We start from the raw sequence: 18,217 nt of genomic DNA, 5'->3' as shown, positions 1-18,217 counted from the left end.
TTCTTTGGATCGTACAGACGGTACCCTTTGGTTTCTTGATCAAAACCAATGAGAATGCATTTTCGAGACTTGGGATCCCACTTCTACCTTTTGGGTTTTGGAATGTGCGGCATCGCCTGGGTATAAAAAATTCGAACATGGGTTTTCCCATTCGCAGACTGCACAATCGCACCAGTTCTTGTTGGACAAGTTAACACCTGTTGCCAAGCCATCGGATAGTTTCTCAACTGCAGTTTTGATGTGGTGGTGGACACTAGAGCACTGAACGTTTCTTCATGTTGTTTCAACTTGACTGTTCCAGTAGCTGCATTCTGACCGTCGCTGTTCAAAACCAACCAGCATCGTTGAAAACCACCGTGTAGCCCTTGCTGACAATCTGGTTGATCAAAAGAAGGTTAGCCGTTAACTGCGGGATATATTGCACATCGTTGATGGGAATAGCATCTTCTTGACATCGAGGTTGTAACAAAGCAGTACCAGAGCCTTCGATCTGCCTCATTGCCTTATTCGCTGCTATGACCGATCTTGAGGCGGGCTTGATGTTTTTGAGTAGATTTTTGTTTCGGATCATATGAACTGTGTGCAGACCTGTCCGGAGCTCCGAAGCCCGGAAGAAGCACTGGCGGCCCAACTGATCACTTACCGCCGCGGGAACCGCACGCACTACTCGGCTGGCTCGCTTGCTTGCCGACCGACCGACTGGCTGCTTGCACGCTTGAGGCGAATTACGCGGTATTGGTTTAATTCATTCACAGATTCCCTTCCTATCCCCAAACAAAATAACTTTAGAACAATTAAGAAGAAACTATTTTGAAATCGTTCCTTTTTTGATTAAGTTCGCAAGAAAAAAAAAGACAATGGACAGTAAATTCGTTTCTGTTTTAGAAAATTCGTCTCCTTGGCTTCTGCCATGCATCTTATCATTTCTACCTCTTTTTCATTTCATTCGTTGAATGAAATAATCTTAAATACTTCGACGGAATGAGATCTCTGTTTGATCACCGACTTACTTTGTGACGAAAATTTACGCATTTTTTTTTTGTAAATTCTTTTTTTGAAACGGCTCATGCCTTTAGGCTTTAAGGAGCCAAAGAATTTACGCAATGTAAGCAACTATTTTTTTACAAAATGCGAACTATGTTGAACCTCAAATAACAAACTCTATAACACTATATAGGCATATTGGGTCGTAGTGGTTTTAAGCCTTGTCTCACTTGTTTATGTTTTGCATAAACGTTTATTGTTGGCGTTTTTCAAATTTTATACACGGTTAACATCTAATCTATAAAACGGTTCTATAATTAAGCGATTACTCATTTGATCCCCGAGCTGAATTGAGAAAACCAATATTTCATATTTGATCATAAATACGTTTTCCGGTTTTAACTGCATGATCACGAATCTTCCAAAAATAATTGCGGCAAGTTAACATGAAAATAGTATTCGAATGTTGGACATCATTTTCAGGTGAATTTGCTATTGTCGCTGAACCCCTAATCCGGAGCTTTCGTCAATATCAGTGTCGGTGACATTCAATAGCGACTTATGTTGACCAGACGTCTATCAAACATCTTTCAAGTGTCGGTACCAGAGCAACAGAAAGGGTTGCCGATTTCAACAGCATGAACAATAGGTCGATTCACGCACGGCCTGACCTCACTGTTTTTGACATTTCGCGATTCCTGTTTTGATTCCTTATTTTCCAATTCTGCATGCTGATGAAGCAAAGCAAACATTTGGATCCTCATTTAATTTTCATCCACACGGTTTTAGCAATAGTTCTCAGCTCAATTTTGGGATAAAAAAAAATTAAAAAGGAAATGATTGAGTTGTTGAGAAATTAGATGTTTTGGAACATCAAAATGAAAAAGCATTTTGTTTGTTAATCCAGCTGAAAACAGAATTACAGTTTTCCGTCAAAATAACACAAAATACGCCCGGACAATCGATACATTAGGACTTTCGATGGGATTTTTGGTTTCAAGTAGAAGCGCTGCCCCAGAATATTCAATGCAAAGTCGGATGGCCCAGAACATAAGTTGAAAAAAGGGTTTAAAAAAACATGTTCAAAATTTCAATAAACAAACCTCCTTTTAAATTTTCAGAACTTGCTATTCATTCCCGGAGAAATAATTTATAAAACCAAAAAAATGCTCTAAATCTAGTTCACAAAATTGACCTGGTTTTATAACTATCCTCAAACTGAGTTTTGAGTTAAATTTTTTGACCGTGCAGCTACACGAAAAATTTCGCCGCACCCCATTTCTCGTTCGTAAACAGGACGCACGAACTGTCACTACAAAAGGGAGCTACGTCATCGCGAATCGACCCATATAAATAATCGCAATATACAGTTGCGTTCAAAAAAGAATGAAATCGCATGAAGCTGCGCACCCATTTCCAACTTTGACAAGCTGCCATTTCTCTCTCGGTTTATATTTTTTCATGAAAATTTCACACAATCTAGTTCAACTATCCAACTAACACTCCACGAAATTTGAAGTCTTTACAATGACGGGAAACAAAGATAAAGCTATTCCCGTAAAAAAGGGAAATTTGGAGTTGCTTCACTAAATTTGCTGTATCTTTGACAATTTTCATTGAAGAATCTTGAAATTTGGTCCAAAGATGTAAAAATGTTTGATCTAATACCAAACCAAGTTTCGTCAATATCGATTCACGTGATCAAAAATGGTGTCGGATTGAAAATGAGGTCCATTATCGCCCAGCAGACGATTTCATTCTTTTTTGGACGGATGTTTGTATGGAAAACATCGTAATCCATGTATTCTTGGTTTTTTCTTTCACAATACCAAAATTTCTCACAAAGAATGTTGTAAATTGCTCAAAACTTCATTCGTACTTTGTTTCGATAGAGAAAATGTTTCAACAGGGTTCAAAATAAGAAGAACAGGGTTTCAGAAATGACCTGCTAATTATATCGATAAACCAATTTGATCCGCAATAAAAGCGAATATTCTATTCGCTCTTTTGTTTCAATACCAACTCTGTTGGAACAATTTCTATTTCTAAACAAAGCAAGAATGAAGTTCCTATCAATTTACAACATCCTTTGATATAAATGTTGGTTTTGTGAAAGAAAAAACCAAGAATAAATAGATTAAGATGTTTTCCATACAAACATCCGTTCAAAAAAGAATGAAATCGTCTGCTGGGCGATAATGGACCTCATTTTCAATCCGACACCATTTTTGATCACGTTCATCGATTTTAACGAAACTTGGCCTGGTATTAGATCAAACATTTTTACATCTTTGGACCAAATTTCAAGATTCTTCATTGAAAATTGTCAAAGATACAGCAAATTTAGTGAAGCAACTCCAAATTTCCCTTTTTTACGGGAATAGCTTTATCTTTGTTTCCCGTCATTGTAAAGACTTCAAATTTCGCGGAGTGTTAGTTGGATAGTTGAACTAGATTGTGTGAAATTTTCATGAAAAAATATAAACCGAGAGAGAAATGGCAGTTTGTCATAGTTGGAAGTGGGTACGCAGCTTCATGCGATTTCATTCTTTTTTGAACGCAACTGTATGTACAAACGAAAAAAAAAACCCACAAGATGAAGTAAACTTTACTATTTGTTATTGTGCATTTCGATCCATATTTATAAGGCTAAGAGTGTTCACCCACAGAAGATGACTTATTTAAGTTGTGTGATGTATTGGGTACAGACCATTTTCTCTTAAGATATAGTTTTTCTTTGGGGTTTTTTAGTTTCTACGAAATTCATGAGTAGGAAATAACATTTGGACAGTTATTCAATAAAATTATTGCTTACTCATTGTCATTCATTTAACTCGATGTACAATTTGAAGTTATTTTCTCAACTCATCTTGTAATCTTTTCAATTTTTATTTTTTACCGGCTTGGTGCAAATCGGTGAAATTGTGGACTATCCACTCGACGCGCTTTTTCTTATCTTCAAGCGTGTTCCCGATTTGGATCTCAAAATTATTCCTCGACTTTCAACACTGGTTACTCTTATCTCACAACTCGTTTGATTATTTTTTCAATAGAAACTAAAGGTGTGTAAACGCAAAACTTTTCGGAATTCAAAAATAATTAAACGGGAGGCCAGACTTCATATTTCGGAACACTTTTATTTCTGAACTGGTTTTCTCGACTGTTAATTCTACACTGACCGTTTTTTTCTTCTAGCATACTCTACAAAGTCTCCAGTCACTCAATCCGCTCACACAGGTTTAATAATAGCTCATTCGTATCAAGGGGCTGAAGAAAGCAAACATTTCCGTACCAAGTTTTCAGTCAAGAAACCCGCAGGAAGAAGAAAATCAAAACGAGTGAAACACGTATATGGGTAACATGGCCTTCTTCATTGCAACAATTTCAACCAGAGGCAATTTTTTAATAATCCTTAAAATGATATCTGCGGATCGGGAATGGGGTGAAGTGTTTAATTTCGGGAACCACACTGACGTTCTGGTACCAAAAATTTGGTACGGTGCGTTTGTATGCGATATGACAGCTGGTTCAGTCCTCTGATTCGTACACACACTCATCTTCACACGCTTATTCCTTTCGGGTCACTTTGGCCAACGACTGAACGTTACAGGTGTTTTTTTTTTCAACATGCTGTCAAGATATTCTATTCACCTTCAAACTTTCCACTTAACTTGCATTTTACATTTTTTCATCATTTGTTCTTATCTTCAGCAGTCCTCTTGATTTGCTCTAAATTTCAATCTCATCTCAAGCCAAAGTACGAAATGTTTCCATTTCTTCTTTTCTCAAGCTGTCCTTCCAACCCGCCTGGTTTCCAATTAGATAAAGTACTCTCTACTCTCAATTCGCCTTCCAATATCAAGCTATTCTCTCAACTCGCTTGAAATTTCTATTGATATATTCAGGCTGTTCTCTCAACTTGCCTATTAATTTCAAGCTGTCCTCTCAACTCGCTTGGAATTTCTATCGATATGTTCAAGCTGTCCTCTCAACTCGCTTAGCAATTTCAAGCTGTCCTCTCAACTCGCTTGGAATTTCTATCGATATATTCAGGCTGTCCTCTCAACTCGCCTTTCTATTACAAGCTGTCCTCTCAACTCGCTTGGAATTTCTATTGATATATTCAGGCTGTCCTCTCAACTCGCCTAGCAATTTCAAGCTGTCCTCTCAACTCGCTTGGAATTTCTATCGATATATTCAGGCTGTCCTCTCAACTCGCCTTTCTATTACAAGCTGTCCTCTCTACTCGCTTGAAGTTTCTATCGATATGTTTAGTCTGTCCTCTCAACTCGCCTAGCAATTTCAAGCTGTCCTTTCCACTCGCTTGGAATTTCTACTGATATATTCAGGCTGTCCTCTCAACTCCGCTGTTAGTACTTGGATTTCCTGCCACAGTTTCATTTTGAAGGCGTCTCCTTTGATTGCAACGCCGGAATTCTCCAATGCCATGATCATCGGCCTGTATTCCTCGGGTAAACCACATAACAACAGCGCACCAACCCATTCTTCAAAGATGGCGAAATTGATTCCATTTAGCTTATGGGCTGTCGATATTATTTTGTTGACATATTCCGGCATTGCCAATACGCTGTGCCAATCCGGTGTCATTGAACGTCTTTTCCAAATTCGCCCACACTTCTTTGGCCGTTGTATCATTCTGGATGTGGACGTAATTTATCGGATCGAGCAAGAGGATAATCTTTGCCCGAGCTTTGCAGTTTACCTTCGGCTTAACGGCATCCCAGAGTTCTTCAAGTTCGAGGTAGGTTTGTACGGCAAATTTTCATGTTGCCCAGTTCTCTCTGCCTTGAAGTCGCTCTATGTCCGGAAGGTTTGAAATTCCGTGAGAAGCCATATCTTGAGGACACAGTTTTTTAAAGGTAACATGGGTTCACAACCTTTTGTCATAAGAAGGACTAGTTCGTTGGATGGTTAGGAATAGAATAACAAAATTTATTTTCAACTAATATGTCATCCGTTATCACCGCTTACTACTACAGTTACATCGACCATCGTTACATTTTTGTGCTGTGTATATAAGAGCAAGTTCACTCGTGTTGGGAAAAAGTGATAGAAATTTTGACATTTTGAAAATTTTACCATGCAAAAATGTTTTCTAGATCTTGGGGCGTTGTATTTTTTTACAACACTGTTTCTATTTTAGCCGTATGTGATAGAAATATTGCTATTTTTGCATCACAGCATGCGAAAATACAACACGTGTTGTAAAAAACTAGAAATCCACAGATCTTGAAAATGTTTTTGCATGGGAAAACTTTCAAAATGTGCCGTAAGTTTAAAAATTTATGACACTTTTTCCCAACACCAGTGAACTTGCTCTAAGAACAAGTTCACTCGTGTTGGGAAAAAGTGGTAGAAATTTTGACACTTGTAGCACGTTTTGAAAATTTTACCATGTAAAAATGTTTTCAAGATCTTTGGAAGTTGTATTTTTTTACAGCACTGTTTCTATTTCAGCCGTATGTGATAGAAATCGAGCTATTTTTGCATCACAGCATGCGAAAATGCAACACGTGTTGTAAAAAAAAAAAAACTGAGGGCCGAACTAACTTGAAGATCTTGAAAATGTTTTTGCATGGTAAAATTTTCAAAAGTGGGAATGTTATTTAATCGCTGTTCGCAATATGAACCGCGCTTAGTGGCCTAGCAACTAGATCTAAATCGCCTGGTGTCATCGCAGGCCCGTGCGAAGGACCCGTCCAAGGGGGGGGGGGGGGGGGGGGGGTTTAAATTCAAATTTAGCTTAAAATAATAGAAATACCAAAAATAAACAATAAAAAAAGAAATGAAATTTCTAACACCGTTTTTCAGTCATTCACACAAACTTTAAAAAAAATGGACTGATAAAAAACAAAATGTTCAAATCATATCACAATGAAAGTTTAAAATGTTCGGTAAGTCATTGATATATTTTTTTTGAAAAGAATTTCTAAGCTAATTAAAAATAAACGTTTCCAAAACACAGAGCCTAAAAGAAATTTGAATTCCATAATAAATGTCTAATCAGGTATAAAACTAACCATGATTAGTTGTTAGGATAATGATAATAATTGTTAATTTTTATTCATCTAAATTAAAATTCTTTTCTTCAGTTTCAACTAAAAGGCTGATTGAAAAATTCCGCTGCAGTATTTTGAATTTGAACAAAAAATATTTAATCGCGATTAAAAATGTGAATTTTTGATAACTGAAAAAAACTAATTTGAACTTTGGAGAGTTTATTCAATGATTGATGGTTTAATTTAATTTTATAAAAAGAAGAATCGATATATTTATTATTATTTGAAAAGTGCCAGTGAAAGTGGTCAGAGATAAAGCCTTTTTATAGAAAAATCCTCCTATTATCAAAACAAATGGCTTAAAATGCTCATTTTTGAAGTTCAAAATAATAACTTCATGTTCAATTATACTTACAAGGAAAATGCGGAAATGGGTAATTTCGTAAATGATCAATGAAAACTGATAAAATAAATTTCAAAGCAAGGAGTTCCAAGTTACAACAAATATTGAAAGAATAAAGCAAATACAAAGTTAGTAAACATTTCGCATTGAAATTAAGTTTAAAGTTGCTACTTCAAACTATTTCTCAAACTTTTTTAAATTAATTTAAAAATCATGATCGATTCATAAAAAACAATTTAATCTAAAAAAAAATAATGAAAAGTTTTTAAATTTTCAATCACATGTTTTAAAGTTTAAAATTGCAAGCTCTAAGTATTTTGTCACTTTCGATTGGGTCCTAGGAAGAACAGAAGGTTGAACTATGTTTTTCTTATTAAAAATTAAAATTTAGTTTCTCAAATACTTTTTACTTATTTTCAAAAGTCATTTCAATAACAAAAGCTGATAGAAATATTGCATATTCAGATTCAGGTTTCCCAAATTAGTCGAAATTACCTTCTAAATTCATTGCATTGTAAATTATGTGTTGTGTTGAGCATTTAGAAAAAAAAAATGGTCGAAAATGGTTTCTTGAAGAATATTTTATATCAGCTTAACATTTGTAATGAAATAAACAATTTTTTTAAAATAAAAAAATGGTTCATTTCAAACTCTGTTCTAATTTAATTTTCACTTCTTAATAAAAACCAATTCTGAAGACGAGGTAGGGTTTTTGTATGTCAAGTTTTGAGTTCCTTTACAGAAGATTAATTGAATTGCAATTTAGAACCAAACTTTGTTTAAATTCTTAAACGTCGAATAATGTTAAAAACTAAGTTGAAGGGCATTTTTGTTTTATTGCATGTTTTTATTTCATTTATACATTTTCTTCTGTACCAACTTAGTATGAACAAAAATTTTGATTTTTCAGTTCAGCATCCTTCCAAATGAAAACGATGCTCATCCGTCAAGATGGGCTGGTACCGTCGGTCGATTTGGAGCGCGGTCCACTCATCGTGGTCCCCGGGTGGGGTCGACTTCCACGTTGAAGCAATCATATATCGATCGTGGAACATGCTCTTGATGTACCAGTATCCGGAAAATATTCCATCGTCGTTGTAGGACCTTTCGAAGCCCCAAACACACTCCGGACTGGTATGATTCCACTCTTCATAGGTAATAACCGGAAGTCGATCGACGTGGGTCGACGACAGAACTGGAGCTGCCATCACATACTTCCATCGACCGATCAATTTGATATGGTACAGCGGTTCATAAGTATCGAGTGGCTCCAACTTGACGGACGCATATAGAGGCACTTGTGCGTTCCAATATACGCCCATGTAGTAGTAGTGCTTCTGATCCGGCTGCTTATGTCTGATTTTCGGGTTGAAAATCAAATGTTGCATCGCGACACTTCGTATGTGGACGCAGTCCCGGGCTTCCGAACCGATATCCACACGGTCTCCGGTAGTGGCCGAAAGGACTGCGATCCAGAATAGGGTAATCGATTTGCGGACGGAAGATCCCATCACGATGAACAGAGCCTTTGCAATACTCTGTTGAAAACTTTTAACTATATGTTTAATCACTAAAATTAAACCCTATATGTAGTTCGCGTTCGACTTATCGACAATTTGATCAGCTTCCGTTGTAATGCGGTTAGTTATGCTATTTCAACACTCTTAATGAGGTTCTTCTTTTTCTAATTCTATTCGCCGATGCTGTTTTAAGCACGACTCGGAACTGCCTATCGACTAGCTCCTATAATGGTCCAGTTACAAAGACTATATGACCAACGTTTCTGTTCATATTCCGTAGAGTTTACATCTTTTACACTCCGTAGAGATATTTCGCATTCTTTTATAGTCAGAAGATTTTACAATTCATTCAATCGAGCAAATGGAACAGAATTTCGCATGGAAGTATATTTTGATACACGGAATGTTTTTTCTTGATAGGGATAGGTAGGAGGAGGGACTCCGATAAAAATTTCATAGCATAGCTCGACAACTAATAAAGTAAACGAAACCAAATTTGGCATGAGAGGATATGCGAGGGGGGATAGAAAGTGGGAAGAAGGTTACCCATTTTTGACTAACTTGAAAATTTACGCCTAAAAGTACCATGAAGTGTCTCTAATCGCTGAACAGCCCGTGCGAAATTTATTCGACACTAAGTTACGCCAGTATAAAACTTTTTCATCAGTTGAAATTTTTCTATCGACTTCGATAGAATGTCAAAAGTTTTCTCAATATTCAAGTGGTTCTTCCTATCTTGGGCCATCCAAACCACCAAGGGAGCTCGCTTCGATGGCCTGGATGCCGATTCCGGCCCGCAGGATTGTGTCCGCTTCAAGGCCATGGCCTTGGAGAATCGGTACGTCTTTTCGACGGATACCCTCTACGATGCCCAGTATCGTTACACCGGAGTTTTTTGGGACAAGGAATGGGCTCCCTATACCGCGGTACGACTGGAACCATTGGACACTTACGAACCGTTGTATCATATCAAATTTATAGCCCGCTGGGAGTATATGGCTGCTGCGCCTCTTTGGGCGGTCAAATATGATGATCGCATTCCGGTTTTCACCCACGATTGGAACAAAACGCGGCCGGAGGGCGTCTGGATGTTCGAAAAATCCTACAACTATGATGGGCTATTTACAGGGGTTTGGTTCATCAAGAACGCGTACTATGATCGGTATTTGATTGCATCGATTGCCAAATCTAATCCACCCGGCCTGAAGGACCCCTGGTCGACGCTGGACCTGGACAGACGCTACCGCCATGAAATGACCGATGATCATCGTTTTATCATGCTCGAATGTTGAGTGTCTGGAGAGGAGACACAAGAAAAAAAAACTTTTTTTTAGCCAGATTTCTGTAGAAACTGAAAACTACTATTGAAACGATTTTTTTACAATTTTGTTTGAAAATGCAATTTAAAACAAATAGTTACATACCTACTTAAGTGTGGATTGGAACAGAATTACAAACTTTTTTTTGGTTTAATGAATAAAATAGTAGTTTAAAACTTCGCTACCAGCTTTTTGTAAAGATTGCCGATTTTATACATATCGGTTATTCCATACCAAGTGACCATAAAAATGCATCGACCCTCTCCGATTTGGCACTAAATTAGTACGATTACAAAAATCCAAACTTTTGGGTGAATCGGAGTACCCCCTTCCGAAAGGAAACCCCCCTTCCCCATTCTTAAAAATTTTGCCTTTTTTTCTCAAAAACAGCAAATTTCTTTTGTGAATATTTTAGAAACCGTAGACGTCAGCGAATACCATTGTTAAATTTTGTTAACAGTGTTGCCAGATCCGATATGTTTGTATTTGAAAACTTGAAATGCGATTATCTCAACATCGATCCATGAGCTCAGGAAAATATTTTTCGAGGTTCACCACGAGTACGGAGTAACAGAAAAGGCGGCTTCGGATGATTTGGAGTCGTATCGAAGGTATCTCCATAATCACCGAATCCAACACCTTCGGCGTACCAGAGAGAGCAGTGAAAAATTTTACAATCCAAGTTTTCGGAAGTAAGGACTCCTTTCAAATTACAATTGATTATTTACCTCTTTCTCTTCGAAAGGAAACACCATACATCCAAATATCTCTAAACTTTCGCGAAATACGACTGAAGTTATGATTTACTGTCAACATTTCAATCGCATGAAAGGTCCCGCCAATATTAAACAAATTCAAAATAATGTACTTGGTTCGTCTTTCACAGCAGTTTTGGCAACTGAAATAAACTGGAACGAAAGCGATAAAAGCGAAGAGATCTTTGGAAGTTTGTTTAGTGTTTTAGGGACGACAGGAACGTTCAAGAGTTTGAGAAGAAGTCAGGCGGTGGAGTTCTCATAGCTATATCTTTAAATTTTAATTCTGAGATAATTGCTACTGTAAGCGTCAGATAACACTTCCATCGAGGTTGTAGTGATTTGTCGCGGGTAATTTTAGTTTTTAAATATCGCAGTGAGGGAAAATGATGGGTGATGGTTTTCCCCAAATAATGTAGTCTTCAAAGCCGACGACAGCGCCACAAGCCACCAGTATGCAGCCACGAAGCTTCAACACCTGACAACCAGAGGGTCATCTATGGTAACCCGCGCTGCTTGATAACCATCCCGATCGGTAGCGACGCCCGACGAGTTCACGTAGGCGAACGATCGTGTCCGCCACAATGGGAGAGCAACGACCTATACTCGCGGTTCAAGGCCGGGCAAAGGCGGCTTCCTGGTGCTGGCTCACTACGAAACTGGGTAATTGTGTAAAGCCAGACACCAGGACCCCTAAGTTTTGGCTAAAAGAACCCATTTGGTGGGACAGAAGCAAATCTTTGTCCCTGAGCTCTGGTCCCTGAATCAGCCTGGAATTGACACCGATCGCCCCGGATAGCCGTTACCATCCGGGCGATCATTGGTTGAAGGTTGTGGTCGATTCCGAACAACAACACTCGGATCGACCAACCAGTTCCCCAAACCATTCATTGGTCATCAAAGCCGAGATTCCTTGAAGGAAAGTCCCGGTTTCCGGTCGAATTCGTACCGATAGAGGAGTTGGTCAGCCGTAGCGTCACCATCGTCGCAGCTCCGTCATCTTCAGTAGCGACAACCAGGGCGTGGCCCTAAAAGGTACTGTAACCAATTGACCCTGTTGAAGTGTTGAGAATTGTTGTGGCCGTTTAGAAATAAATATTCGAGAAGTGCATATTTGGGGTTTTTCCTGACTCCCTGCGATTTCCTTTGGTAAGCGAGCCGCCCTGAGGCCTAATAAAGGGAGTCCCTGTAACGCCGGTGGGGTGGTAGGTTTTAAAACTTACACTACTTCAAAATTTAATGAATTCTAACATATTTGGGTTAAATCAATTATTGAAGGAGAAATGCACATTTTCGCCTGTGTGTATTTTCCACCACATAATGCTAATAAAACTTCATATGAAAAATTCTTAAATTGCGCAGAAAAAAAAAAACTAATAGAGCAACCTCCAGAAGTTAAAGTTCACATATATGGGGACTTTAATCAACGGAATGTTGACTTCATCTCGGACACTGAAAATGAAAGTATCCTACTCCCAGTCATTGGGGAAAACAATACTTTGCATCACTTATTTGACGAAATGGCTAAGTTAGGCCTAAACCAGGTTAATCGCCTAAAAAATCAACAAAATTGTTATTTAGATTTTCTTTTCACGAATATTCTTGAAGATTTCTGTGTGACAGAATCATTGAATCTCTTATGGAAAAATGAAAAGTTTCATACAGCGATTGAATTTTTTCTTTTTATACTTAAACACAATAGACTCAGTGACTGCGAGCATGAAGAAGTTCTCGAATACAAACTTGCAAACTATTCAAAAATAAAAAATAAACCTACCTGTGTCAATTGGCAACAAATTTTTAAAGATGAAGGAAATGTCGAATCATTGGTTAGTACCTTTTATTATATTTTGAACAAAATCATTTCAGAAGACATCCCATTGAAGAAAAAAAAAACGACGCCATAGAAATACTAAATATCCAATTTGGTTAAAGAAAAAATATAAAAAACTTAATAAATCGCAAACAGAAAGCACATAAAACGTATAGAAAGTACAAAAGCAGTGGAAATCTAGGAATTTTTTTGGAAATATTCGTTCAATTGAACTCGGCTATCAATAATGCATTTGAAGAAGATTAAAGTCCTACGTTAAAACACAACTTAAATCAGATAATTTTCCATCAATAATGCAACTTTATGAACATGTTGGTGATAACTCAGAAGAAATCCGCAATCTTTTTGCAAATTTTTTTCCAAGAAAGTAAGGAAAAGCTCTCTTCTGGTTACTATTCTTAAATCTGGGTGGAAAGGTGACGTACGTTATTATCGTGGAATTGCTATAGTCTCTTGCATTACCAAGCTTTTTGAGGTAATTGTGAATGAAATTTTTTTCCTTCAAATAAAAACCGAATAACAGCCAAACAACATGGATTTTTCAAGGGTCGCTCAACTTCTACAAATTTACTTGAATTCGTAGATTTTTCACTAAATGCATTGGATAAGGGAAATCACGTTGAAGCATTGTATACAGACTTTAGCAAAGCATTCGATCTTATAGATATACAAATGCTTCTTTATAAGCTTCAAAAATTGAAGTTGATTTGGGACTTCTGAAATGGCTTGAATCTTATTTAACAAACGGACAACAAATAATAAAATTTAATGGAAAGAAGTCAAATCCCATTCAAGTCACTTCAGGTGTTCCACAAGGCTCACATTTAGGACCATTTCTTTCTATCCTGTACGTAAACGACATTTCTTTCATCCTTTAAAAACTTAAAATACTTATATATGCCGACGACATGAAGCTGTATTTGGAAATAAAAAACCAAGAAAATATGTATTTGTTCCAGAATGAAATAGACATTTTCTTCACCTGGTGTAAAAAAAGTTTACTCGGATTAAATGTAAAAAATGTAACTCAATATCACTCAGCAGAAAACTATCATCTCCAAATAATGTAATTACACTAGTATTGTGTGGTATCTTCGCCCCGGTATACATGAAGAAAGAATAGAATCAGTACAAAAACAATATCTGTTATATGCTCTTCGTATTTAAGTTAGGTTGGGCATCACACCATCTTCCTTCGAGACAGAGAGAAGAGAAGGTAAAATAGATAGAGAAAAAAGAGAGATAATCATAGATGTATGAGAAAAGTTAGAAAAAAGAATGATTAGGATAGAGAGATGAGCAGAGAGCGAAATAGAGAAGCGGAGTGGGACATAGAAAGTAAAGAAAAGAAAAAGAGATTGGAGAAAAGATTGAGGGACAGAAAAGAGATATTTCGAGATAAAGAGAAGAAAAGAGAGATACTCTGCTGTTCTACGCTAAAGTGTACCATATAATTTTCATTTTTTACTGGAAACTACGTGTTTTGGTGTAAACTTTCGAATAAAATACAAACAAGTACTGAATCAAAGCAACCGAAAGGGTCCTTTTAATTCTATCACGGTTTAAGAAAAGTTCAGATACTGATATTTCGATAGCAACTTACTATTTTCTTCAGTGATCATTTTCGAGTCGAATCGCAAAACTGTCACACTAGACAAACTTACACCAAGGCTGCAAATCTTGATTTGAATTCTTGTGATCGTTTTCCTTCACTCGCTCACAGTTATTCAAAATCATAGTAGCAGGGAAATCAAATCCCTTCGAAATAAATTGAAGCGAGCACCAAAATCGATCAAAGCAAGTTTGCTCATGCTCACACGTCATCACAACTGGTCGTAATGGTCCAGTGAGCGGATTTTTTTCGAGCTTGATTTGGATTCAAAAAAAATCCTGGTGAGCGTGATCGAAAAAAAAATCAAATCAGCTCGATTTTTGATCAACAATTTCTAATGCGCTTCCGTCGCATGCCTTGATTTTTTCTTTAGAAGGTATAATGAAAGAAGCATCATATGGTTCTTATATGCTTGAATATGAGTTCATTTTACATTGTTTTGATGCTGATGCTTATGCCATTAGGGGCAATCTAAAGTCCAGAATAGGTTACGTACTGATAGCAAAGAATTATCGTGTGCATTCGTAATTACCTACCACATATTTTTTTCAATATAAATGTGCGAATATAAACTCATCTCGCATATAAGTGATTAATGAATTCCTGCTAAGCTTCAACAAAGGCTTTTGATATGTAGTGTCGGATTTAGTTTTTAGGAGCCTTAGGTTAATTTTCAATCTTTGTAAATTTAAACTAGCTGGTAAACCGTTTCTGATTTCAATATCTAAAGGAGCTTAAAAACCTTTTAAATAGCACTACATTTAAAAGTATTCCTAAAAATCAAGCTGAGTCTTAATGGTCTATAATAAGAAAGGGAGGGTGGGTAATCATGGGACAGTTTTTTTTCTTCGCTCCATATCTTCTTCATTTTAAAGGATAAAATGAAAAAAGATAAATGGTTTGTTTTTTTTTTTACATTTCTAACGTATCATTAGGCAATTTTTTCAAATTTAAAAAGTAAATTATTTTGTCTTACTTCAGACTGTTTAAAAAAAAAGGTTGGGGTAAAAACATCTGCTATAAAATTCAAACTGACTAAATAACAAGTAAAATTTATGAGTTGACCCTAAACTATAAATTTTATAATTCATTTAGTTAGCAATTTGAGGTAAGGGAATTAAAAATGAGTTGTGTATGATTGAATGGATTCAAAAACAGGGCTCACAAACGTTTTGGCAAAATTTCTTAGATAAGATTTATATTCGTCTCTATTGCATTGAATAAAATGGACATAACTCTTCATTCGGCATAGGAAATCTTTACAGATAGGATACATTTATTTTTAGTTACTAATGTGTATAAAATACATGTGGCCCAATATATCCCCCCCCCCCCCCCCCCCCCTTACTGGTTGCGTTTGATTGACTAATTGGTAATTTATGAAAAATTCCATTTCCATGTGAAAGAGCAACACAAAACTAAGATAATAAGCATATGAGCATATTTTTGATATGAACTTTAGATTCCCCACCGCAATTTGCGGGTGCTTGTTTAATTATGGAAGTTTTTTTGTTCTAGCTGAATAATAGAAGCATATTATGTAAACATAAATCAAAAACATATAGAAATAAATGCTCACGCAAAGCGACGGCGATGACAGTTAGATTGAGATTTTTATCTTAACACACAGCTGAGATATTTAGAGTTCTACACATTTCCCCATGGCCCACGTTACTCCACTCTCCCCTATTAATTATTAAAATATAAATACTTTGAATATTTAAGTTCATCAAATTCATAGTTAATTTTTTTAAAACTTAGATATTCGCACAGCTATTGGGAATTTTGAATCTGAAATTAAATATTTCCTAAGATTAATCCATAAAGCTAAATAAAATGCAGTCTCAAAATTTTCGATTTTTTCGGGTTAATTTCAGAAACCACAATCAGAATTCAAATTATTGACTAAGAATACAATAGGAAAATTGAGTTTAAAGCTAGAATTCCAAATCAAAAATCAAGTTCAAAATTCTACGTAGAGTTAAAAACAAAATTAAAAAGGCTTTTCAAATAAAAGCAACTAATGGAAGCTTATCAGATCAGAGTTTAAAATTACATTCAGAATAAACATGGAATAAATTAAATACATAAACAGTAATTAAGAGAAATATTACATTGGGAATTCACATGAATGTTGTTTAAAATCTCTAACAATTTAATTACATAATGAAATTCAGAAAAATAATAGATTCTTTCTCGAGATCAACATGCAAGGCGAAAAACGCAAAATTTGAAAATTTACTGGATTTTATTAACTATAAGAATAACTAGGATTTGTAATTTATGTTTTTATTCACAAATGTCACACGAAGTCGTCATTAATTGAATCTACCAGCAACCACCGAGAAACCAATTGACAATGTGCCAATGGACTCTCCATCGAAGAAATGGAATGATCCACAATACACAAGCCACTCATCCTCCGATCCAGCAATGGAAACGAATAGTGATCCGAGTAAAAATAAAAAGACCCCCATCTTCACTTATGCGGGTCAGTGCAACTCATCCACTGTCTCGCATAACAAGAAGCTCCAAACCAAGCCCAAACCTTCCCCTTCCCTTATCAAAAAAAAATACATCCTTTGGTTTAAAAAATATAATAGAAATTCTGTCGACCATCGGCCCGAAATACTTTGTATAAAGTGATGAGCCTAATAAATTTATTTTGAACTAAAGAAAAACAGTTAATTTTCTTAGCATTCTATTGAATCTCAGTTGAAATAAAAAAAACACTTACAAATAAACTAAATTGATTGATATTTGAATTAGCAAGAAAAAAACCATTGCCTAAGAAGGATTTATACGCCGCGAAACCATCAAACAAAGACAATGTTCGATTCGAGTTTCCTCATGCTGCATCATCATCATGCTACCTCAGAAACCACGTGGATTTCAAATACACCATTTTGGATCCATGATTGAAAATCAAGCAGCCGATGACCGTTTTGAAATTCTGATCACGGTTTGGTCATAATTTTTTTTCAAAATAAAATCAAGCTCACTAGGATTCAAATCAGCTCACCAATCACGGGAAAAAAAATCCGCTCAGAAGTCAATCAGGTGATCTGTTTTGTTTTGATTTTTATTTTTTCTGTGAGCGAGTTGCTAGATGGTGAGCATGATGAAGTTTTCGAAGTGATCAAAATGTGTTGATTGAATCCGACCGGGCTACTACACATGATTCAAATTTGAGCGATTTTTTCTTAAATGATTGGATTTTTTGCAGCCTTGCTTACACTATAAAAGATTTTTTTTAATGAACATAAGCCATTTCTGTATTTCTGTTAAGGACGATTGTGCCATATCCTTCAAATAAAAAGTGTGATGATGGTTTGATTATCATAAATCAATGTTCCGAAAATCAATCATTTTCACTGAGCCATGCTTGAATACATTCAGAGCCAAAAAAATCGAAGCAGTCAAATTTTCCTTCTTCAACCAAATCATACAAACAATCATGCATGACAACGACGCTTCTGTATTTGAAACACTTTTGCGATACATGATGTGGTAAAGAAGGACGCAGATTATCAGCAACGAACGTCTCGATGGTGATTGCCTTCCTTGATGGTTTTCAACCTTCTAGGATCACAACTGATATGTATGAGTTTTGATCGATCTATGTAGACTATCAAATAATTTTTTATGTTTCGCTTTGCGTAGAAGAACAAAATCATGACTAGGTAACCGCAATGAACTGTCCAGCATGTGCTACGGCTTTTTTGAACATGTGGTCCTGCTTTTTCCTCAGATTTTTCCCTCTGAAACAT

The 18,217-nt window shown here is 36.3% G+C and overlaps 1 protein-coding gene across 1 annotated transcript in view; it reads left to right on the top strand.

Annotated features, from left to right (window-relative positions):
- Nucleotides 1–18,217, top strand: part of LOC129755314 (nucleolar protein 6) — a 36,815-nt gene that overhangs the window by 15,181 nt on the left and 3,417 nt on the right. The window lies entirely within an intron of this gene.

This window comes from Uranotaenia lowii, chromosome 3 (assembly GCF_029784155.1).
Source record: "Uranotaenia lowii strain MFRU-FL chromosome 3, ASM2978415v1, whole genome shotgun sequence".
Taxonomy (NCBI): domain Eukaryota; kingdom Metazoa; phylum Arthropoda; class Insecta; order Diptera; family Culicidae; genus Uranotaenia; species Uranotaenia lowii.
This window is presented reverse-complemented; position numbering and strand designations above follow the sequence as displayed.